At 39.8% G+C, this 23,961-nt stretch overlaps 1 protein-coding gene across 1 annotated transcript in view; it reads right to left on the bottom strand.

The window, feature by feature from the left end:
- kbtbd8 (kelch repeat and BTB (POZ) domain containing 8) overlaps positions 1-23,961 on the bottom strand; it is a 61,853-nt gene extending 37,892 nt beyond the window's left edge. The window contains exon 1 of the mRNA XM_025059860.1: positions 23,810-23,961. The gene's annotated coding sequence lies outside the window, so the exon portion shown is untranslated. The remainder of the gene's footprint in view (positions 1-23,809) is intronic.

Genomic DNA, 23,961 nt, shown 5'->3' on the forward strand with positions numbered 1-23,961 from the left:
AACTGTGTGGGCTCCATGATCATTTTATGTATTTGTGAGTGGAAAAAATGTTGGAACTGCTGGAAGAAAAAAAATTGATGGAAATTAGAAAAATTATATAATATTTGGAGGGCACGGTTTGTCTTTACTTCAGACAGTAAATTAAAAATGTAATCCAAGCACCAATGTCTAAAATTGTCAGGTAGACTGTTCAACTAGATAGATGGTTCAAACTCAAGGTCTGCAGGCCAATTGTGGCCCACCAAGTGAGTTTGTGCGGCCTGCAGGAGCTTAAAAAGTGATTCATTGCCTTATAATAGTGTCTATGCTGCATTATATTGCATATATTGACCACAAATGGTAAACGCAACAATGAATTTCATGTCTCAGTCCTGAACTGAGAACTCTGTATTTGTTGTCTGATTTTTGTAATTTACTTGTAGAGTTTGTAAGTTTGACTTAAATGTGAGTTTCTAGATCTGATTAGTCAAAAGGTTTTTTTATTGTACACAAGAATGTATAATATTTGTAACTTGAATATTATATTATATAGATTGCAGAGACATGTATGGAGTAGTTACATCTATCTGTCTGACTGTCTTCCAGTCACTGGCCCTTTGAGGGCAACTGTATGGCCTGTGAAAACTAGTTCGACACCCCTGAACTAGATGGTAGATCACAAAAACACTTTATTATTTTCAATGTTATTACCAGTGTTTGAGTAGCTCGTAAATTGTCATAGTATTCAGTGTTGGACAGCAGTGGCGGAAAACTGTTCCCCTGCCTAACTTCTGTCCTGTACAACATTTCATTGTGTATCTTCACCAAACTGAAATCAAGGCTGAGATGTCTAGTCAACCAAGGAGCGTACATGAGCAGTGAACATGAGCCGAGGAATGTCTGATAGAAGTTCAGAGGTCAGATCGAAGCATGCCTTGGCAGGGACAGAGGGACATAGCCACCTGGTCATCTGGGTTAATTATAAATGAGGCAAGCCGCAAGGGGGGAAGATGAGCTGGACAGCTGTCTTGCACACACACACACACAGAAATTCATACACACACTGAGGATCACAGCCCATATGCACGGTCCGCTCTGCTAAGCACCAGATCCCTGGGGCCCATCACGGCTGAAAAGTGTTCCGCTGCAGCCAGGTGGATCTGGGGAAAAGTTCACCGTTACAGCCGCCAAACTCTCTCTTTCTCTCGCTCTCTCCTTTACTTCAAGAGACGCCCACAGAAATACAAGACAAAGTATGTTCATGGGATTCATTTCTGTAGTTCTCTGGTATTCTCATGACCATCCTGATAGCAAAAAGGCCGTATAAGAAGGCCCAGAGGGGCTTAGACCAGGCAGACCATTTTGATTTATAAGAACGAACATTATGGTCACCAGGAAATGAGCCAAGTTAAGATCGATGCTCTGGAGGTAGAAAAATGTCATTATTCATGCAATTTAAAATTAAAATTAAAAATTCTGCGAAGGTTTTTGAATGATATAATGTTTCTTCTTCCACTACTGGACACCACATTATCTCTATACCTATGATACTGCATGTATTTGGCCACAACATTTGCTACACATTCTGTAAAAGAAAAAAAAACAGCATCTGTCATTTGCATCATACACTAACGTACTTGACACAAAGGCATCTGATATGTCCTGTTTTTCATGCAACCTGTTAGTTCTCATTGTTTATCTTAAACCAAAAGAGAACCTGGCACCTGCAAATTATGCAAAATTGCAGCATAGAAATAGAAAAACAGGTTCATTCCCAGTAGTAAATAAGTGCCAGTATCTCTTCATACAATAGTGGTTACACACACAAAAGAGTAACTACAGTAAAGGTGAAAGTGAAAGGGATTTTTTTTTCCTCCCTCAAAACAGATTTTTGAAGGACAGATTGAGGATTAAGCTGATTAGACACCTAAAGTTGACAGGAGTTATAAAGTGATGGACAAGCAACCTGTCTCTATTGTACCCTGCCTTTACTTGATGTCTGCTAGGATTTGCTTCATATTTGGGACTGAATTTTGTGGTGGAGAATAGAACGGTGGACCTGCACCAAACTCCAAAAGTCACAAAAAGGCTCAGTAACTGTAACAGTAGATAGAAAAATTAATAGAGGTTTGGTAACTGACTGTGTTAATTGATTCTGAATTGTGAGTAAAAATGTCGCCTATATGTCACATAAAGTATGCATTATGAAATATAAGTATATTTTAGCTTTAAAGTACTCACTCAGTATTATACCCTGACCTGTTTAGTTGAACCCAACCCCGATAAAATCCCAGGAGTTGAAAAAAAGAAACAAAGAGACAAAGATTTTTTTCAGCAGCAACAACAGAGTCACTCCCTTTTCATTTTTTTCAACAGCAACAACAGAGTCACTCCCTTTTCAGTTTGTATAGCCATCTGCTGCCGCCTTGTTAATAGTTTTTTGTTTGTGCTACCTGTCACTTTCAGATTGATGAACGAAGACAAATTATTTGCATTTACCAAATTATCGACTAATTAAATGAAATTGGACAATTTTCAAGAACACGCCTAATAATCTGTCATGGTACAATAATGTGCTGCAGGACAATAGTTGCAAATCACTGACGCACTGAGCTTCTGTCATCTCTCAGGAAATAAATTGCCTTGAATCAAATAATTTTTTCAGTGCTTAGTTTTAATTGCTTTTACCGTGAATGTAAATAATGTAATTAATTCCTTTGGTATGTAAACACCAGAGCCACTTAATCCACTTCATTGCTAGTCTTCAGCTCTTAACTTGTGTGTAAAGAAAGCATGCACATCCACTTTGTTCAATTGGTTTTCTGGAAAAAGGTAGTCCTTTTACGACTCTTATTGACGCATGGAAAAACAGAACTGGTTTCCATAGCAGGTAACATGTAAATGTGATTTGGCACAGGTTTCACACCAGATAGTTTTCCGATGCAGCCTCACCTATTTATTAGAGCTGGAGTCGGGTGAAGGCATGCAGCTGGAAAGACTCGACGCCGCAAAAGTGGGATGTGAAATTGAAAACATGCAAGAAGTTGAGTAGGAGTGATTATTTGCCAAAGATTCTGATACCAGCCAAATGACTTCCTCAGAGGTTATGAAATTGGACTGGACATCAGTCACATTCGGCATCTGTGTTTCAACTTGATACTCAATCCCCAGGCCTGCAGTGTTAATGGGAGTAAAATAATAAGTCTGATTATGTTTTGCTGATCTTGTACATAAAGCAATATGCGGCCCAAGATATACTTTGCATTGCAACGTTAAACTGTGATCCCAGTGAAAAAAAATGTTACGGCATGCAGGTGCTGTCTTTTCGCTTAGGAAATCCATTAGCATCCCAGCCAATGCAGAACACTTCCCCTGGTGCCTGTCGCTGAGTTAGCACTGAGAGCACTGTGTCTGAAATAAACACAGAGCCTGTGTCCACACGGGGCAGTAAGACTGAGGCTTAATCACTTTCATAGCAACAACACAAACTCCGTTGATGCAACAAAAAAGACGAGATTGAGAAGTTCAATTTTAGTTTGAACTAGACAGTTTGACTTAAATGTGTAATCAGGAAGTACTTAGACAGACAGATACACAGATAGATAGATACATGGATAGATGGATAGATGGATGGATTTATCTTATATGAAATTTAACAGTGTAAGTTTACAACTCAAGGACTCACCCAATATTTCTCTGACAAGGACACATTGCTCCAACGTGACAACTATCCTTTACCCTTATCTGATCAGGACCAGCAAGCCATCAGTATAAATCTTTATGATTTCTATGTAGTCCGGCCCATAAGGATCATCACACATCATTCTAATAGTGTTTGTCAGCTCTGAGCAGAGCAACATCCCTATCCTTTAATTTGCAGCTGTACAATGACAGATGGAGGGAATCTGCTGAGTATCCATGAAACCACTTCTTCTGGGGATCTGCCTTTGAGCAACGTCAATGTCACCTGTCACTCCTGAGTGCTATTAATCTATTGGTCCCTCAGACTGTGGAGATTTGATTAAGAGTGACTGCCAGCGTTTACTTCATTAAGAAAATTAAGCTCGCTGTTGTTCCACCTTATCATGGTTGAAACCCACTGTCAGCAACACACAGACGATGGACAGGAAGACAAGATGGATGGGAGCGTATTGTCCAGATAACATCTGACGGAACAGATAACATATCCAAGAACAAGTGCTTTTTGTTGAATGTCATTAATAAATCATTTGTTTTATAACATCAATGGCATTTGTAATTAGTTGCATCATTTCTAAATTAGCCTAAGTAAGCACTTTTTTGTCACTGGTGAATCAAGACAGTCCAAATGCCCTTTACATAACTGCTTTGAACTATCGTTGCATTATAATTGTAATATTATTTTGAGCAGGTTTGAAGTTTGTATGGATTACAGAAGGTAGGCATAAAATGCCAAACTTAAAATTGTTCTTTCCTTTTCTGGGCTGAAATTGTCTCTATTGCCCGTTCCGTCTCTCTCTTTCTCGCTCTCTAAAGATCCTGGCCTCAGATCTGCGTCAAATTCATTTTCACCAGGGGCCCACATTACCAATACAGTTCCCCTTGAAAGGCCTTGAAAATGGAAGTCTGTATACAGTAGATGTAACTCCTCCATGGGCCATACAGAATGACTTGGTGGGCCGCATTGGGCCCGCAGGCCTTGAGTTTGACACGTGATCTACAGCATCTGGCCAGGGTCGAACAAGGCAAGTTGAGTCCAGCTCTTTCAAGTACTGTGAGACATAAAGCAGAGGGTAGTGGGTCTCCAGAGCAGGAAGTGAAAAAGAGGTAATCTTAGGGTAGCAATGGTGATAAGTACTTTGGGGAGTATGCAGGGTATGCAAGTGACCAAGCTGGTGAGTTAGGGCAACGGATCAGGTGTTGTTTAGCCAAAGCCTGAGGAAGTATCATATGAGACATTTTCCTGCAGGACGGTCATCGCAGACGGCTGACACACACACAACACTTTTCACAGTCACACATTAATACAAATACAAATTAATTAAGACATTTTCAATTACACACACACACAAGTGGACGAACAAAACAGAACAGACTCTGACAGCTGAGTGGTAAAATCACAGGGCTCCACCCAAACAAAGCTGAAGGGGTCACAGCAAGTTCAACAATCTGCCTTCCCTCACAGGAGCTGCAACACTGTCATATTTAATCTCATCAAAATAGGTGGGATGAATTCAACTGGCTTAGACAAGGAGCAAGGTTACACGGAAGAAGAATGTGAGAAGTGAAGGAGACATCTTCTGTGAAAACAAGATAAGGAAAAGGTAACTCCACATATGACGGTTTCTAAAGTTGTCCAGATCCTGCTATTTTTGTAAAATCTAGGTGAATCAACAGGTTTGGGTCATATCAATACCACAATATCCAGTAGGTTTATAAAGCAAAATGCTTTACACATAAATAAATGTAACCCTCTTTTTTGTTGCAGCATCTGTTCTGGAAAATAAACACCAAAGCCACCAATGAACGTTGGGCTACAACCACTGATGACAGGTCTCGCAAGATCAACAACGTCAGGAAAAACAAGCTGCCCACTGAAACACAGTGTGTTTTGTGAAGCTGAACTGCACCAAATAATTACATTCTGAAGGCAAATCATCTGGTTGTGAATACTATCTCAAATAAAGTATAAAGCTTGTCTTTGTCATTAAAAAAAACATCACAATATAGTCATTGTTTGAATTTTGGAGAAAGCCAAATTCTGGGATTTTGGCGGGTGGGGGGGCATGTTGTTTAGCACAAATTGTACAAATTTGCAACTATATACTTTTATAATAAGCCTAAAATACTTCAACTCATAGGACTCAATCAGTTCAGCTAATATACAGGAAAACAACTCTAAAACAGTTTAAGGAGAGCAAACTTAACATCTATGACAAAGGTCAAATTCTTTACAGACGTCATCCATCAAAGATAGAATGTTGAGAAAGAAACTGTTTTAATTCATGCATGCATTCTTCTACACACTCGTCATCTTCACCTATCTTCATCATTCATTTATGCACAGATTAAATCACTGCCTATTGTGCAGTTTATACTAATACAATTATGCTGAGCTTAGAAACTCTACTTTTCCTCTCAGCCAAAGTGTCCAATCAGCAGGTGGTGGACTGGAGATTGACATCGGAGCGCGATTCAATCCCAGATAGCCCCCCCACCCGCACCCCACCCCACCCCGTCTATTCCACGTGGAGTTGGTGCGGCACTTGTGACTGACACTTCTGCTCTTAATAATTCATTCGGCCCTGGGTGTCTGAAGGTCAGAAGATCATCTGCTTGGGCTCGGGTGCTGAGGAGAGGTGGCACTGTCATCAAATATTTATTGACCTGCTGTACTCCCTAAACACTCTCAAAATACACAATCTGCTTCACTAAACACAGCACAGATTTGCACCCAGCAGCTTTGGCCAGGCAGCAGGACAGATACAGGATTTCACACCATTTCCTCTGAACCCACGGTTCTTGTTGTTGCTTAAATGTCTGACACATTTAGGCAGATAAATTAAAAGCACATAGAGTTTTGTTCATAAAGTTTGGGAGTTGTATCCCTGAGAATATTGATTTTATATTTAATTAAGTCTAACTAAGTGTCTTATGGTTAAACCGAGTACTATGCATGATTTTGAAGTTGATATTTTAACAATAAGTAAATTGTTGTTATTCTAACAATAAGTAAAGAAATAAAGAGGGAACAGCAGTAAAATATTAAATATTAAACAGATGCAGAGCAAATATAATTATATATAGTTTATATTATTATATCCTTAATTTCTCTGTTATTACTAAATATTTTCTGGGCTGCCTGGAACCCTAGGCCCAGTCCCAGCCATCATTTAAGGTCAGGGGACATGCTGGACAGAACACACGTCTCATAAAACAATGTCTCATAAAAACCACTTACACCTACAGTCCATTTAGAGTTAGAGTCATCCATCTGCAAGACCATAAGTTACAACTGGTCTTCAAACCAATGACCTTCTTGTTATAAGGCAACAGCAGTGACTACACTTCCACCATGCGGCAATTTGTTTGTCCTATGGTCATGGTATGTCATGCGACATTTATATTCAATCTCTCTGTTACATGCAAAGGCCTCAAAAGTTAGCCAACCTGCTACGGGAAGGAAAGTAAAACACTATCATGTGTCAAGTTTCTGAGACACTATGCATTTCAAGAGAGAGGAAGGAGAGGGAAGTGAAAATGTATAACGACAAAAAAAAACCACAAAATGCTTTGACCTCCACTGGAATCTCCCAGTAATTAAAGATTTGAATAGTCCTATGAAAAGCTGGAGGCCAATCTTCCAAACCATGTGTGAGTACAGTTCTGTTCCCAGGAAATATTCTGAGAGCAGCAAGAACCTCCATATGTGGACATGTCTCCACCAGTCTCCCTGCAGCTGTAGAGACGCCAGAAGAACTGATGACCTAATACTGGTCCTGCTTCATCATGATCACTCCTGTAGGAGCACACAGACACACATACACACGCATACACATGCACAATCGTAAGTGAAGCCAAGGCATGAGACTCCACTCTCTCCCAGATCTCAGACAGGTGCTGCTGTTGTTTGTCGAAGTTTGGCAGCACAGTCTTGGACTGCAGCATTTTGGTGCATCTGTATCAACTTGATATGAGCGGTTACATGTTCCAAGGGCTGTGTTGCAAGCCAACCTCACAGGGCCTCGCAGTTCTGGCAAAAACAGTTCTCAGTCTGCACCAAGTCTAAGTGAAGATAAAACACACGTATTCCTGGACTTTTGAAATGTAATGTTAACAAAAGATCTGAAAACTTTAGCACAATATCTGATGTTTTGCTAAAGAATTGAGTTTGAACGAAAATGTTCAGATCTATATCTAAACTGCACAAACACAAGATTCCAACATGCTAATATGATTTTCTCTGTGCTTTCGGTAAATGTGTCTGCTTTACAGAGTATTAGAGAGACGTTGCAGTAACATGGGTACTACATTGCACTCACTGTGAAGCTTAAAGTAGCTGTTCATCCAGCTGAGGCTTCAACCTGAGATTAACAAGAGTAGTTATATTTAAAACCATTCATGGAACCAAACATAGAATCCACCGCAGTTTGATTAATAACAGTGAAACATTAAAAACAGTGTCCTTTCATTTATTCTCCTGAATTCTCAACATCTCGTAGTACACAATTTACTAATTATTTGGTCACGAAACTTAAAGAGATTTCTATTGAAAAGAAAAAGTTTAAAGAACTGTAAAATAGTTTTTTATACTATTGTTCTATTATTGTTCTAGAGGCACATACAGCAGTAGACAGTGGGCCATTCAGTGCGTTAAATTGCAACTATGTTAAGCATTGTATTTTACTTATGACCGCATTCTTTGCGTAAGTGAAAAGAAATCTGCTCTGCACTGGACGGCCTGAACTCTATAATTGGTGTTGAAGTGAAGTCCTCAGAGTTCAAGTCCAAGTGTGAGTCTGAGTCTCCAAAGACAAGTTTGACTAGACTTTAGCTGCAGAGATAGGTTCAACCAGAGTCCAAATTCAGTCATTAGGGATCAAACCCAAGTCCAGTTACCAGTCCCGGACTCTAGTACTACCTCATTTTTCACAACATAATCAGCTTTATCAGACGCTGTCACGGTCAGTGTTGGGGTCACGATACGACTTGACTTGACGAGAGTCTGCTCAGGCTTCAGGCTGTCTGTGGCCCTGGTTCATATAAAAACGAATACAGAATTAAAAGATTAATGTAATCTGAAGCAACGCTCATTGTGACTACATTGGTAGTGTTGGGGCTTAATCATTTTGCAGCTGATATATGTTTAAAAAAAAACAAACTTGTTGCGGTATTAACCTGCATAAAGAACAAGCCGTGACAAACGAGCAGGCATTGTGAGAGGATATGGAGAAGATATGAGCAGTTGTGTTAGGGCTCAGGGGGACGGAGCCACAGGTGTTAAACAGCTAAGCGCTTTAGCTGCTGCAGGGGAAAAGATGTTATTGAACCAGAAAGGCTCCCCCAACAGCCTTGTCTCTGCAGGGCAAGCCAAAGCCTGGAAGTCAAAGGTCAAAGCAAGCGGCAATAGAAGATATTTGTTTGGTTGTCAGGGCTCAACAGGTGAGCCTTGGGTGTGGGAGAACAAGGCTTCTCAAAACATTTCACCGAGTACAGAAAAAAGTTTTTTAAAAAATAGCACCCACAGGCTTAGCAGGAGGAATGCCCACCACACACGGTCACTCACTCACCACACTTGTCACAACACCCCTGTTTACCCTGACTCCAGCCAGTGTTCACACTACGTTTTGCTTTGTAGCTATGTCCGTGGTAGGCTACTCCAGAAAAAAATATTCAGAGGGGGAAAAAAAGGCATGACCACCTTTGGTCCACAGCTCAGGGTTTGTTTTTGTTTCAATGACATAGTTGTTTTTTTTTTGTTTTTTTTCCTCTTGTGCCTATTATACAGGGTGTCACTGGAGCTGCACCTGTGCTACCAGTGCCTCTGAACTGGTTACCACCACCAGACTGACGGGTTTGTTTGTGTTTAAGTTTGAGCGCTAATCATCACACTGGCTGTTTTAGTAAACACATTCCTCTTGCATCACTCCTTTGTGCAGACTGTGTGGCCAGTGAGGCATTTTCTATAGCTGAAGCACAGCTCATTAAACACATTCGAAGCTGCTTCCACTTCTTCACAATAAATCCTGATTGCTGTTTGGAAACAAGTCATTCAAAGCTAGTTTTCATTTCTGTTGATTTTATTACAGCAAATGGACACAACAATAAAACAGTTGACTGGTTTGAAAGATTGATACAAAGCAGTCAACAGTAGGACAACACTTTAAAGAAAAGTATGCAACGTTGTTTTATCACTTTGTACATTTGTAGACCATTTGCTTCCCTAAAGGGGGTGCTGTCAACACATATAGTAATGCTTTGGACAATGAGATGAATGTATTTTTTTTTTCATTTAAATGTTCACTTTTTTTCATCAACTTTTTTTATGCAAAGGACCCCCAAACAGATCAGGAGAATCAACTTTTTTTACGCAAAGGACCCCCAAACAGATCAGGAGATGAAGCTGGGACCACCAGTTTATGTGACCATAAATGTGTGTATACCGTTAAAATAATGTACACATTCAATAGTGATGTGCAAAACAATATTATTAAAGAAAACTTGACAGATAAATTGATAAATATTCATTCACAGTTTTTGGTTACTCACAATAGTCACCCTATGTCATCCAAACTTGTATTAGCTTAGCTGATCATGCTAACTCTCGCCTTAATTTACCACCATTAGAACCCACCACGAGGTTCCAAATGAAATATTCAGTCTCAGTCACTTTGAGAGTTCTTACTTTTGGAGAATGATGTTCTGGGACAAGCACAGCTGTACTGCAGTATTTCCTAAAGAATATATTTGTAACCTAATCTTTCTTGTTGGATGTTTTGTTTTTGTTTTTTTTTTCCGATTGTGCAGTTTGGAAATCCATGTTAGTAAAACTCTGTACGGACAAATACACGTACTTCAATCCATCTGGCGTCCAGTGGTGAAGTATGTTTGTAATGTATTTAAGACACCAGAACAGTGGACTAACAAGTGTGAAGATATGGTCCAAAGTGCATTAGATGAATTATTAGAAAAGGCCATGGCTATTTCAAAGCTGTAAAAACAAGGCAGTGCACATGAAAACATCTGGTGTGTGTTTGTTCACACATGTGTGTTGGTGGGTGTGTGAACGAAAGAGAGAGAAAGAGAGAGAGAGAGAGAGAGAGAGAGAGAGAGAGAGATACAGCAATTTCAGGCCAAGAAAAATATAAGAAACATCATCATCACAATTTTCCATCAGTCCACAGACTTAATCACACATGTGCAAGTCAACACACACACACAGACACACACATACACACGCACACAGATGTCCTATGTTTTCTTGTCTTGATGGTTTCTGTGATAGACTTAATTATGTTTAAACGCAGCCATTTAAAGATAAATGAGTGAGTAATGACGGCTTATTTCCCATCTGTCTGTGCATCGCCCAGCAGCACAGTCTTGTGAATGAGCATCAGTGTTCTCATGGAGAACGAGAACCTCAGACAGCCAGGGTTGTTTCTCTCAGCTATTGTCGGGCTGTGATGTCAAACATGTTGTGGCTCAGAGGCTCGTTAGCGCGCACACATTACCAGTCTGCTAGATGGTATTGGAAGAGAGAGAGAGAGAGAGAGAGAGATTTCGCATGCGACAGTCATGCCTGGACTGTTATGTGGTAACTAAAAAATAACATTTTTTATGCTGTTTAGGACTTACATCAACAGTACACCACAGTGTCTATATTTTGTCCTTCAACATTCAAGACTCAGCTGTGAAAATGATCCATGATTGAGGAGCACAAGAAACTAAAAATTGTCTTTGGGAAAGACTCAAGAGTTTGCTAACTCGAACAGACTTGAACCAACAACTGCGGGACACCAGGTCACCTATTAGCATGTGATAGCATTAGAACAGATGTAAACTAAACCCTATCATAAACTAAACCCCAATCAAAAAGTTCCAAGACAAATGTATAATCAGACTTGTTTCTGCGTTGTTATCACAGCAAATTGACCAGAAAGAACAGTAAGCAGAGCTTTTACTGTATATTATTAACTTTTCAAAAAACAAAAAACACTGTCTCCTGCTTTCAAGTAAACAAAGTGTCACTCAAATTGTGTACTAGAGTATTATCATGTTTCAAAGAACTAGTTTATATTCTATGGTGTCAAATGACTTTTAACAAAAAAGTAACTTGGGGAGTTGTAAAGACTGTGCTGTTACAAAAATGTCACTTGTTAGCATTGCTGTCTTCTTCCCTGGTGTTAAAATACTTCCAAAACTGCTGGGTTTTTGTTTTGTTTTTGTTTTTTTTTACTTTTGATTCAAACATTTCCATTGACAAACAAACATGAATAAAAGTGGGCAAAGGTCAGGTTTATTGTTCTTTGTTACTGCATACAACAGCCTTCCTGGTTCTGACTCGTACACTTGAAAAGCACAGAACAATGTTGGACTTAATGCTTTGCAGCCTGCTGATATGTAGGAGAGTATTGTTGCCTGATTGAAAAAGCAACTGTGCAGAGGGAACAGTAAAAAGACTGTCCCAGTCTGAGCGCAGGAGGCCCTGCAAAACATCCTGAACTCTTTGTAGAAGAAACTTTACAGCTTTTCCCAGGGAGAGCATGAAAGAGTAAATGGAACCTGGAACACCTGCAGTCCAGTTTTTCCTTTTAGATTTGCTGGATGTAAACTACGTTTACATGCACCTACTATCACAGTAAGATTTCCAATTTGAGTTCTGTTCACAGTCATTCAATCATGAACTAATATAAATCAGAGTTTTGTTCATTTTTTTATTAGATGTTTTTTAGATTTAAATGAGAAAACTGTCTGAGAGACCCTCAACCACTGAATTTTACAATTTTAGTTTTAGAGTTAAACTGTTTATATATATATATATAAAAACAAAGCAAAAAAGTATTAATCAGTTTAAACTGTATAACACGATTAATTATTCAAATGTTCCACATTCGAATAAATATTAGTCTTGACAGAGGTTGACCAATTGCTACTCGCAGCGAGTACCACCGTGAATATTTACACGTGTATACTGTTGTGTTACTCTAGATCCAAAGTCTGATGTATGGTTAAACAAAGAAAATACTTCAGCTGTCTGTACATTCGTGCTTATCTGTCTTCTTCCTCCACAACTTGTCATTCTAGTGACCTTTCTGTTACACACACACACGCCAACCCCATACCAGGCCACGCAGGTGTGAAGGTTGTGTAAGCAGCTTATCCCAGGTGCAGATCAAATGCTTCTGCTATGACAAACACTGTGTTACATTTCAACATTCCAATACATTATTAATCTTCTGCTTCTAATTATTTGAAAAGGCAGGAATTGAGCGGCGGAGCTAAACACTCACTCAAACATCTGCTGTTTAATTCGTACAGTATGGAAACCTTAAGGAGTTCATGAGAAAATTGTATAAAAAATGTTTTTCTATAATAATTGATTAGTCCATTTTCAGGTTCAGCTCCAGCAATGTGATGTGTGATTTTTGTCCATTGTCTGGGCAAAAGTATTTCTGTCTTCTCCCATGCAGGCAGGTGTGTGTCCTGAAAGCAGACAGATTTAGCATTCGCTAAAAACCGGTGAGATACTGTTTAACTGGTGTCACGGAGCCTGATGTACGGCTTTTTGTGTCTGCAGAGCCCGACAGGAGTCTGACTGATTATCCTTTAAAGAGGAATTAGACTAAAGAGGTAAGACCGTCAGAGACAAGTGGCAAAAGAGACGCCCATATAACTGTCACCGCGTTCATTAAACTCTGTGGAGTAATGACAGCAGTGACACTGGACATAAAAATGTCCAGCACTAAAAAAAGCAAAGTGACAATATTTATAACTTAGCAAATTAGCCTGACTTTACTGCTGTACTTGGTAGTTTTTTGTTAGGTTTTTTTTTTTGGCTAAAATGTACTTACCTCTTGGCTAATATTTAGCTTATCTGTACTGTTGATTAACCATACAATAGAGATATTGAAAAGAAGGTAAGAATAGTTGATAGACCCCCTCCCTGAAAACAAGACCACAGTTTCATTTCAAAGGACACCCAGCCAAAAATGTTGCTCAGGTGAAACTATTAGTCCATAGTTATGGTATCACTCCCCATTGCCACATCTAACCTGGTGACTTTACATTCTGCCTTCCTTAGAATAGGGTGTGTTTCACCACACCTCCACCACCCTTTCTGCAATGACCCTCGTTACGGGTATGCAGCTCCTTTCAGGCTAAATACCAGAATTTCCCAGCAGTCAGTCAGAACTGAAGAAGCCTCTTGGATGAGAGGTGAAACGTCTTTAAAAAAAACCCTATTTGTCCAGTTTCCCTCAATGTAACTATTGTTGGAGTCAAGCTGCGTGGTTTACAAGGATTTTCCACCCAGACCTAGTTCCTTAAACGGAACTCAATGATTACTGAGGGGTCCTCGCTCCCCTGCACGGCCAACTATAATGGGGCCACACTACAGCCACACCTTCCCTTATTTAATATGGTACAGATGACATATAATGATCTAATCTTCCATTCGTTCCATACATTTAACAACTGCCACGTGGAACTCAATTTCATTTGACAAGAATTCAGGGGGAAATGTAAAACTTTAACTTTTATGAACTCAACAGGCCCATAGGCCACTAGGACAGGGATCTGTGCCACACATCAGACTGCCATTGACTGTTTTGTTTATGTCTTATGTGTAAACCCCGGAGAATTTTATATAAATATACGCAGCACCGCAGGGAGAGTTTTTCCACAGCTTTCCCGTGTCTTCACACTTTCCTTCCAAACACTGGCAGATGCTTCACTAATCTTTCCAATCAGACTGGAATTTCCTGTCCACACTACAGTCAGAAGAGAGAAGAAAGGAAGACAGACAGGAGGGAGATGAAAGGCCAATAATGGAGAGTGATGGGGAGAGTTCTTACAGGAAACACTGGTGTCATTACTGCACTGGACTGTGCACGTCTGCAGGCACGCACACACACATTCACACCTGCATGTGGCTCAGTAATGCGCCGACCAAATGCTCTCCTACATGCCTGCATGTGTGCATTCACGCATGTGGACCTTCTGCACACACATAATGTTCATCACATGTGGACACGTCCAATATGGCAGGCATGCATGTCCATAGAAACCTAACAAAGATCTAAAACCAACACACTGTCTAACAGGGTAGTCAGCAGCTTTGATGGGGGACAGTTAAGCTACAACAACAGACAATAGTATATCTCACATGTTATATATAAGATAATACATCACTTAAAATACTTTGGTTTAATTTGATTTGATTTTTGGTAATTCTCTAAAATAATAAATAATTATTATTGGATCACTATAATAATATTATTTAGCAACTATTTAAGAATAGCTGCTAGAGGGTAGTGGTGAGACTTATACTCTGGAGGAACTTATAGGGTTTTTTTTCTTCTTCATCGTGCATTTTTTGGCTGGTGCGAGTGGTTCCCTCTACTTTTATAGCAAATTTAAAAACATTATTGAATTTTGCGTTCAGCTACGATTTTTTGTAGGAAAATCATGCTTCAATTTGTTAAAATCAATGTCAATAAAATCCAAACATTGTCACGTACCAGTGGTGAGAAGTTAAAAGTCACAGAGCAGGATATACAGCTAGAGACAACTGTGGTGCATCTGCCTTGTCCCACTCAAACTTCCTGGGGTGCCAACGCTAAATAACCATCACAAATTCATCACAGGAGGAGCATGTGTGTGTGTGTGTGTGTTTGTGTGTGAACAGGAATGGGGAACATTAGCCAGGCTTGACACGCAGGAGCACCTTACCAGGGGCAAAACTAATCACCCCGTCATGTCTGAAGTGCAGGAGGTTAAACTGATCTGCAGAAGTTAAGTCGAGAAGGAAAAGATCCAGATGAGTGTGACTGACAATTTCTTGCCGTCAGAAGCTGCACTGAGCTAATGAAGAATGTATGAAACCTGCTGTATGACTTCAGTCAGGGGATAAATGTCCGGATTATGTCCTTATGAACAATATTTTAGTGATTATCCATTTCCAGAAATACACACATCTGCTGTTTATTCACACTATCCTGCACATGAATCCACCAAGAAACTTCTGTTTGTGGCTTCTTATTTTTACCTCATGTGAAACACCATCAGCCCTGAAGCCCTGAAAGTCTATGTGTGATCCCATTTGTAAAGATGTTTTCTTTAAAGGCGTTTATTTAACTAATTCAACTTTATTAGACTTGCAAGTTTATTCACATTAATGAGTTCACGAGTTTTTAAAGGGCTTCTCATGACTGGATATTCAGATTATGTCCAAATATATACAAGGGGTGTGCAGGTTGTGAAGCTGCTGATATAATGATTCATTAGATCTTACTCTGCAGTTTTAGGTCTCATCACTTCTCCAGCAGAGAGTCCCTGCTGCAATTTCACCTAGGCTTTATCCAGTAAGTAGACAAGAAAGTTGGCAGATTAATGCCCTAAAAAAAGTTTTTATTTTAGTTTTACACCTACAGCACCACGGATAAGTTGGAAAACAGCTTATGAACTGTGCACAATGTCTGCCTTCAGGAAATTCAGCTTTATTCCACTGGATAAGTAAAAGAACATGCTCAGATGTTACATGAGTCTAATAAACAGGACTTTTCCAGCTGGCCTGAAATACCTGGCTGTGGTTCTGGTTCCACTTTATCTGCAGTGTTTGCACTTTTTTATGATTTGGACATTTATCAGCTGAGGAAAATGTTCCTTTCACCTTTTCTTTAATTTGAACTTTTCGCTTTTGTCATTTTTTGTACCTGCGCTTCAGAGCTTTACTATCTGGACATGGTTCAGAGGAGGCAAACATCTGCTTGGAAATCTGACAATCTGGCCCAAATTCAGACCATGTTCTTTTCACTTTGAAATTAACAGATGTAGATGAATAAATGTTTTTAGTACACTATAAATTATCTCTCATCTCCACTGCATCGCCACTATATTTTTAAGACAACAATTTTATTTTCCATTGAAAGAAAAAGCTCAAAGTATAAATTGTTTTTGTTGGATTTTAAATTAGCCTACAGATTACTTTAGAGCTGTCAGAAAGAATTTTGCTATTTGAATAGAATTTTAATTATTTTTAAAAATGATAACGTTCAAGTTCAAGTTATGCAAGGCATCATTTAAGTACAACTTGACTACGTGTAACCAGAGCACACACCTATGGATTTCTGGGTTCACGGTTAGAAACTTTGGAAGAAGAAAAAATCAAGAAAAACCCTCTGATCACAGTCAAGTAATACAGTTACACATGTTCCCCTTTTACCCACAATATTAGACCAGAGGTCGACTGCTGCTCTAGGACTCGGGGCCATAAGTGCCCTGAACTGGGCTCTAATGAAGCCAGAGTAGAGAAAGCTGAAAATCGTGTCTCTGTAATCTCTAAATTGCTTTCACACAGCTTGTAGATTCCTGAGAGGGAAATCTTTGTTAATTTTGACTTTGAAGAAGGAGAAGAAGAACTCCCACCTGCTGTGAGAAACCCCTGCAAAGACTTTTAAAGATGTTCTGCATTCCCCACAGTGAAATTGAAAGGACAGACACACACACACACACACCCCTCTCACGACTCGCCCCATATTCACAGAGAAACATGCACACAGCCCGGAACGTTGCGGTGTGGATCATGAGTGTGCATACCGTGCTAGCCATTATCCTATTAGCAGCAGGAGGAGCAGCAGTGGAGGAGGGGGTGGTGGTGCCCCAGGAAAGGACCAAAAACACTGGCATAACAAAAAAATATTGAGAAACATTTAAGGGAAGATGGGGATGGGGGGGGGGATTAGCCAAAAAGAAAAAAGAAAATCCCAGCTGACATTAGCTTAGCACCCAACGTGTCCCGCTTAAAATATCTGTATTATCTTTTTTAAGAGAGCATCTGGAAACTGAAACTAGGTTTCCACACGTTCATTGTGCTTGTTATTTGCATGCACACGACTAATCCCTGACCCTCTAGCTGTGAGGCAACAGTAATACACCAGTGTGTGCAATAGTATCTTTCTGTATGCAATCCCCAAAAGTGAACTATTTCTACATGACTGGCCCTTAAATGATGACCTTTGCTCCAGAAGATTTTTAGCCGATGGACTAAGGAAGAAGCCTAGGAGACAGCAGCCAGCAGGTTTAAGAACTTAGCACTGTCACTCTTTTATTATTAACGCTCACATAAATGGTTTTCATAATATTTTAATTCATTTTTAAACAGTTAGAAACTGTTCTGGACAAACATTGGAGAATTTTAGATATATGAAAAACATATACAGGAAGCAGAAAGTACCAAAAAACAACCCACAAAAGTAGTAAAGTAGTGGCAGAGGTGAACGCAGTGGGAGGCTGAATATCATTACTTTCATCCAAGGCCTTTGAAAACTCCTCAAAATACTTATTTTCTCTTTGAGCTTCAGTTGAGGCCCTGCCAAGCCCGATTTTTGGCCAGAAGCTCCAAAGCCAATCTCCCTTTTGTCCTGGCCAAAATAATGGGCTTCTCCCACTGCTTCATTACAACATGCTAATTTCCATTATGATTGATTAAACCAAAACTGCTCTTCTTCTCTGTCACAGAGCAGCCCCAAGAGCCTGCGCACAGCGGGGGCATAATGACAAGCTTATGCAAACTCTGTTCCCTTTTCTACCCCCAATTACCTCCCCCATAACCCTCCCTCCTATTTTTCCTTCCTTTTCCCCACAACTTCCATTCCTCACTTTCTCTCTTCGTATTCAGCCACCTTGTCCAGAGTTCTTTTATAAGAGTCTCTATTGAAGTCAAGGGAAAAAGGCTCAGCAGCAGCAGCTGGCCACCCTTTCACCAGAGCAGGTATAGAAGGGCTGAGAGTTCTCTGCATGAGCGAGCCCCATTTTGATCCACTTCCATTCAGTACTGCTTTTGCCTTGCTATTCACCGGGGCCCTACTTTGTCAGTAGCAAGAAGTTGAAGAAGGAAAAAAAAGAAAGAGGGATCACCCTTTTCTCTCATTGTACTCCACATAGCTATACAAACCCTTCCCAAATCCCTCCACTAATGAGCAGGCCTGTGCACTGTTGAGAGTGGAGAGTGGAGCAGGTTTGTGTAAAGAGGAAAAAAAAAGCAGCTTTGATTGATGCAGGTTTATTGTGTTCAGCCAGTGGAATGTCGCTCTTCTGTTCGTCAGCCGCCCAGGTGGTTCTCTGAGTACATTTGTGTTTATAGTGTTCAGTAAAAGAACACTGCAATTAAATGTTTTTATTTGATGCCAATTTGTTTAGATGTGGGTTTTTTAACGACCTCATTGTTATTTGCATCTACTCAAGGAAATAAGTAGCAGTTTGGGGTTTGTACTTCAACCTCTCCCATTTTCTTCTCTTGTTTCATTGTATTACTTAATAATTTGCTGGAGATAATGTAATGATGTTAAATGAAATGCTTGTAAACATATACAACTGAAGCACAAGGGGAAGCCATATGGCCTGCTGTGCAGTCAGAGGGTATCCAGTTACTTGGAATTAATTGAATTTTCCACCTCTGGCTTGTGGTCCCATTGAGGGTATTTAAAGGCCTAAGTGAATCTAGACTGGTGGAGTGGTTTAATTTAGCCAGCTAATTAAACCACTGAGTGGAGCTTCAATGGACTTTGCAGGTTTGTGTGTGACCACCAAGGACATGTGATGGTTAAAATTTTGTTTTATTCTTATTTACCTTTAGTAAGAGACAAAAACAACAATATGTCTGCGCGACAGCAGCTCACAGTAGTGATGACGTTGATCAGAGTGTTGACTATTTTGAAGATTGTTCACAATCAAATGCTGCAGCCGTTGTTGTCAGATTTGCTCTCGATCGCACAGCTCGAGCTCATTTGCCTTAAGGGTGATGTGCGGGCCAAAGGAAGACAGGGAGGGCAGTTGGTGTTTAGTGCAGCATGGAGCAACTAGCCCTACTGTGAGTGTGCCCTCACACTTCAGTCCCAGACTTTTAACAACGTCAAGCAAGACCTGCAAAATGTTCACTAGACTCTAACAGTGATGGAATCAAGTCCTTGGTCAGTCTCTACAGTTAATCCTGAAAGAGTCTGATAAAATTAGAATTTAAAAATTGAAACCTCACTGAAACATCTTTCTGTGAAATCCTAAAAATGGAAACCTCACTGAAACATCTTTCTGTGAAAGGGAAATCCTAATGGCAACTCTAGTTTTTTTTGCTGATAATATGTCAGGGCAACCTAATGGCAACCGTTGCAGTGGGCAGTGAAAAACAGACAAGAGAAGGACGAGGACAGAAAGGCTAAATAAGGTCCCTTCTTTGTGTAGAAGTGCTTACCTTAAATATAAAAAACAAAGAGATCTGGCAGAGAAAAAAAAGTGTTTGGCTGCTGCAGCCGGGCGACACACAAATCACCCTTCAAAGAGTGAAACGGGCACATTCCACGACCTGCACAGAACAAAAACTGTTCCAGGCCATCGCTTCTTTTCGAAAATCTTCAACTGACAAGGCCTATTAAAACAACCAGGGCCAAATACACAAGTGAGTGGAACGTCCCCACCCTGCCCCTGTCAAAAGGCGCAGTAAACCAACAGGGCACAGCTCTGATTTTGTCTTTATGGGTTTAGGTGTGAGCTATGTGGACACAAGTAAACACCTGCTGAAAGGATGTGGAAACTTGCTGCCTATTCGGCCCTACTTTCAACAATGCATACCTTTATCGCGACTGACACAATTGGCTTGAATGTAAGCGAAGCACACCGGGTGAGTTCCTCAGACCACGCCTACCTCATGACTGAACAGGTTGGGGAGCTGGTATGGTTTGTCTCTCATCATCTGCCGTTGGGCAGCCAAACCCAAGGGACTGACAGGAACTTGGCACGACGCCTCCTGATTCAACCTTTTTATTACACAAACAATGATGACAAATATAGATGTTCGCACACACTTGCAATATTGATTGGAAAGTATCACACAGAGGAGAATGGCCCGAGCTGTGTGTTTGGACACCTGCAGATCATGCAGTTGTTTTGAATAGCTAACAGCCACACCTCCAGTTCATGACCTGGTTCATCATGTGGCTTGAAGCCGTCAACACATTAAGCGTAATTAATTATGGATTTTCAGCTGCTTCATTTGGGCAGGTATTATATCTATCAATATTTTCTAAATGGTGATAATATAAAGAAAATACACAACATAAAACAAGGTGTTTGTCATTGCTATAATGTACATTATTATTAATGCATCGATTCTTTAGTTTTAAACTCTGTTTTTCAGACTAGAGAATTGTGAGACGACAAATGTTTTTTTTTAAAAAGGTTACATCAGAAAACATCTTTCCTCAGAAAGGAAAAGCCAAGGATGATTCTTTTTTTCCCCTTTTGTCTTTCACATAAGGAAGGACACAGTAGCATGTATGGAGTTAACATGTTGTCCCGTGTGTGATTTTCTTTTCCCGTATGCTTGTTTCCACCTCAGTCTGCCTCAAATATACATCTTTGCTTTTATTGTACTGTGCAAACATTGGTTTTTATTCCTGCCTGTCTTTATCCCCGTGATGGAAAAGTACAGCTTTTATACGTGGGGTTATACGAGGTGCTGACACATGGCACTGCACGGGTACGACTGTTGCCAGGAATGAACAGATTTAGAAAATAACAACTGGCACGCCAAATGTACATCTTCTTTAGCTTTAAGTATCATAAGGATATGTCTGGGAATTTATTTTCCCATTAGACATTCTTTTTCAGACTGGAATCAAAGTTTGGGAACTTTCAGTCTTGAGCGTCAAAGTGATTGTTGTCTGTGTGACAGTGACAGTGGTCTGGTATCTTTGTGATGTTGGGGTAATAAACACGTGTTTCATTTGTTTGTCATTTCTACAAATCTTGGTACATCTATTATCCACTTTTTTCTGTTCTATTCAAAAAACACCCTAAAAAATTCCACTCAGGTAAATGTTGCTGCGCTCATGACATCACAACTTTAGCAGAATGGTTAAAACAGCAAAAAGTTTTGCAAGAAAGCAAACTCAGCCCAGTAAAAAAACTATTATGAATGAAAAAGAAATAAGACTGAAAACAGTACTATTTATTATCGTGTATTACTCTTAACACTTATTCCTTTGATTCCCCAAATTTGTAGGCCATGCATCCCTATGCCACTTAGCAGGCATCCTAGTTTGAAAAAAAAAAGACTGAACAGTTTCTGCTTCCTATTAGCAAGGCATATTTATGCTACTGCAACACCGGTTAGCCATGCATTTGCCGTATGATGAGTGAGCAGGGTTTCACGCCTCTCCATTTTATAGTTGATAAATAGCCACAGCAGATGGTTTGTTATCTTTGAAGATTCCAGTAAGACGAGCGTGATGAATCGCTCCAGGCCTAAAGCATTCATTCGCCGTCACACAATCACCACTGACACCATCTTGCTGCCTCTCAGGTAGCAGAAAAAGCTAAGTACGAACAATATGTTCTTGACTCATTGTTTGGGGAGAAAAAAAATAGTTTTTTTTTCACCTCTTGCAAAAAAAGTATTTTCGCTCTACTCTTGCCCACACTTCTGGCTTGGTAAAAACAATAATGCAGAAAAAGAGACAAGGGCTTATCTGGTACAATCATTATCCCCTTTACAATGCACTTTCATGACAGACTCATGTCCACTCGTCTCATCAGTCACAACTTTTCACAGCATAACGCAGGAGAGCAAATGGCTAGACACGGTCACTGTTAATCCTTTCCTTGCCGTACAGATTCTTTGTTGCACCCTCTGTTTCTCAGCTTAAACAGTAAATCCATCAATACCAGAAGAATTATCACCTGAGGCTGATGGCATGGAAAATGCCTGAGGCCTGGAAAAAAATAGCGTCTGAAGAGTTTTGCATGCTCTCCTGTAGCCATAAACATTTCATAAAACAGTAAAACAAACCCAGCGCACAGTTGAAGGTAATGTGAACACACTGTAAACATTACACACATCAAGACCTAAAATCATGTGTGCAAATATTCTTTGGTAATTGCAAATACGTGGAGAAAATAGTTTAAGTGTGTGAGGAAACTGTGCAGAAACTTTGAGAACACAACGTAATGAAGAGGACAAGTGCACAGAAGCTGACTAAATGAAGTAAGAACTTTTGAACTATCAAAACAAATATCTTAATTACAATAAGCTGAAACTCAATGGTGTTATCACACTAAATGTAAAACCTTTGTCTCGAGACCCTGGAACCTGAGCTCTGCATGCTAGTCAACACTGTAACCTGGTATTTGCTTGCAGTATTAGTAAAGTTATTTGTGTGAGCCAGTTGTCCTTCAAATAGATCAAAATAAAAAAAAGACTTGTCGACAGGACTTCAAAATTAGATGCTCAAAATACCTAGTGCACGTCTACCTTTTGTAGGAATGGGATCAAAATGCAAGGCTATGTATATGTATATGTAAAACTGTGGCAGCTGTAGACAATATGTCACCTGTAGCTACAATATTTTTATGACACCAATTCAATGCTGTTAATAAGTCACACCCATCTTTAACTTTGGTGGGTGTTTCAAAATGCATATCTTTTTTTGTAGTATAATATACATTACATTTCCATATAAGAAACATTCTCTTTATAACTGCACGTAAAGCGGATTTGTAAGGCAACTTTCTTTGCACTTAAAGTCTAAAATGAATGTGATTAGCCATATCTGTATTTTCAGAATGCTGATGTATTTCTGGAAAGAAAAGTTCCAAAAAGTTTAATTTTCTTTAGTTCTTTAAATTTATAAATTACTTGTTGTTTGTACTTTTGTACAAACAATATGATAGATACTGTGGCCTTCAGCTCATTTGGATTAAAGACCAAAAATATCAGTATGATATAAGTCCACATGTGCACCAAGAGCAGTAGAGCTTATCAGCGATAATTGAGCATATGTATTTTATTACATATCAAATTAATTGGCTATATGTAAAGAGTTAGAACTTTTGTCAGCTTTCCAGTTTTCAGGAGCCATTACTCCTTACCCTAGTCTCATAGTTTCCAGACAAACCCTAGAACTTGCTTTTCCTGCTCTATTTTCAACAACCGAGTGAAGTCATGTTTTAACAGCGTCTCATTTCTCAGATATTTCCCTCACTTATAAATCGGAGGCCTCACCTGTAGGCTACTGTGCTCACTCTCACATGTATGAAGCAATGTGAAACCTTCATCTATTTGCTGAAACAGGGAACTTACTGTGCCACTAGAGTGCCTGCAGTGCTGCAGGTGTGAATGTCTGTGTCCTCTCCGTGCTGTGATTAATAACGATGCAATCTGGGGACTTCTTCCAACTTGAAGCGATGACAATAGCTTTGACAAGGCTCCCGCCAATCTGTCAGAGCCAAGAA

Source organism: Cynoglossus semilaevis, chromosome 11 (assembly GCF_000523025.1).
Source record: "Cynoglossus semilaevis isolate Cse_v1.0 chromosome 11, Cse_v1.0, whole genome shotgun sequence".
Lineage (NCBI taxonomy): Eukaryota > Metazoa > Chordata > Actinopteri > Pleuronectiformes > Cynoglossidae > Cynoglossus > Cynoglossus semilaevis.